We start from the raw sequence: 2,505 nt of genomic DNA on the forward strand, positions 1-2,505 counted from the left end.
AGGGGGCGTGTCTGATAAAATGAATATCAAATATCTAAATACTGAATCAAGCAACTTAAAAACGGTCTGGGGGGTTCACAAAAGCCTGAGTAGACGATTAAAATTACCAAGTAAATAATGCATAATACAAGCCAAATAAATGGTTAAAATGTTGTTTTTTAAAATATTTTAATACAATTAAGAATTGTTTACAGCCTACAGACCTCAGTTTGAGAATCACTGGTCTAGCCTTAAGCTTGCCATCGGTGTAAGAGAGCTGAATTAGTGTTTTTACCATTGAACTTCAATTTAAACTTTATTGTCACGTCACAAATTTACAAGTGGGTGACATTCTTTTTGTACAAGCTCCAACAAGAGTCATATGGGTAAAGAATAGAGACAGAAACAAGAGAAGCAATACATCGAAAAGACACAATATGAAATACACAAATATAGGCCTACATAATGGTGCATGGTCAAAATAGTAATAAGATAAGACAGAATATGCTTCTCGATGAAAGATATGCTGTAGAAACTCTCAGAACTAAAGACAAAGAAAGGATGAGGATGAAGTGAAGGAAGGCACATAGAGGTGTTGTAGATTTGGAACAGCTCAGATGACATGTGGCATTTGTTTTGGTGAGCTCTGAGCAAAGAGGTGTAGCGCTACAATGCAGAGAATTCATTGACAAACAATGGTGTTAACAACAGTGCGTATAGAGTCAAACGACAGGGGTCAGGAATGCAGGGGTCAGATGATTCCTCACCATGGTAATGACAGGACAATAAAAAAGTGTCAATGGAGAGGGAGGAGATGACATCAAGTCCTACGGTTTTATTTAAACGTATGGACAGACATTGCCTGGCCTTGTGCACACACTCTACATACATGGATACATTCTCTCTGTTTTTTTGTTTATCGTTTTGAGAAAAATGTGATACGGTACATCGTAGTTTAGACTTCGGCTGTCTTAAAGCCGAAGCTTGGTCAAGCTTGAAATATTCCAAAAAGAATATAATGTATACAATACAAATAAAACACAACTAAAAACATTAGAAAAAAAGATGGATATGCATGGATACATTCTCAAGCCCAGTGTAATGATCTATATGATTATATATCATATTGTCTGTATAATGTTATACTGTGGTATGCTTGAACAGAAACGTAATGTTGTTATTTTATGCCTTGTTAATTATTATATTCTCTCTCTCTCTCTCTGTCTCTCTCTCCCTCCACCCACCCTCTCTCTCTCTCTCTCTCTCTCTCTCTCTCTCTCTCTCTCTCTCTCTGCAGTGTGACTCAATGTTCTGAGGTATTCACCTATTCAGTTATCAAAGGTAAAGCTGCAATGCACGCTCCATAAGTTCCTCTATCTGCTGGCATTTGAAAAGAACCCTCTAAACACGGTGACCTTTCCAACACTCTTTCTCACCATCATGCCTGACTCATTCACTGTTCTTTGTACTTCTCCAACTCAATAGCACATTTGCTTCATGTCCTTGCCTCCCGCCACCCTCTCCTCCTCATCCGCCCTCTCAGAGAGCAGCCGCAGCCCTGCTCTCTGCCCTATCATTACCATAGCACTGTGTGGAACTGTCATTGACACAATGTGTACTACTTTCTATTGTCTAATCTAGTGTCAAAAACTCAGTAAGAGCGAGATCCCAAACCGACTATCCACAGTTGATGCATGCACAGTAGCATTCTCTGTGTTCATTTAACCATTTAAACCCTATCCTTAGTTGACCGGATTCCCCAGGGCTCTATACCAGGCCCCCAACTGTTTTTCGCTGTACACTGACTCGTCGTGAGCTTGCAGTTTGGCTATTTTCGCAGAATGTTGGCCCCCAGAATAGGGACGCTGGGATTCAAGGGGTGAACTTTGGGCCATTGTACACTCTCTCAGAGATAAATGAACCCTGATGGTTTGATGCATGGCATTAAGTATATAGGCCATGTGTCATAAAAGTATGATTACATCTTGGTATATACTTTATGTACAGGGTTCGAGTGGGTTGACCTTCTCCTAGTTCACTGGTTCTCAGCATGAAGTCTGAGGACCATCAGGGTCCCTTGCGGATCTGTAACTCAGAAAAGTGTACAACCAACACAATGGTTCCATTTGTACACTTTCAGAGTTAAATTAACACACGATTTTGCAGTGCAGATGTACGTAAATTTGGGTCCCAGAGATTAAACCATTATATCAAATGGGGGTCCATGGCCTAATGCATATCAAACTGGGGTCCTTGAAATTAATTGATGGGAATCACTGTCCTAGTTCCACACAATACAGTGTGTTATAATGTTCTGTCTTCATGCATACTTCAGTCACCCACATTATATGATGCATTCAGTTACGTCTATGTGAGTGCATATGGAACCCACACAGGGGGCATCTGCCACACATACGCATATTTGAACCCAGGCTCATTGCTATGGTTACAGGCCCCCTGCCTTCTTCTGATTGGCTGACATCAGTGCAGTGACCCGTGTTTCACTTCCCCCCTGTGGTTTCCCAT

Source organism: Gymnoscopelus microlampas, assembly GCF_963454915.1.
Source record: "Gymnoscopelus microlampas genome assembly, chromosome: 8".
Classification (NCBI taxonomy): domain Eukaryota; kingdom Metazoa; phylum Chordata; class Actinopteri; order Myctophiformes; family Myctophidae; genus Gymnoscopelus; species Gymnoscopelus microlampas.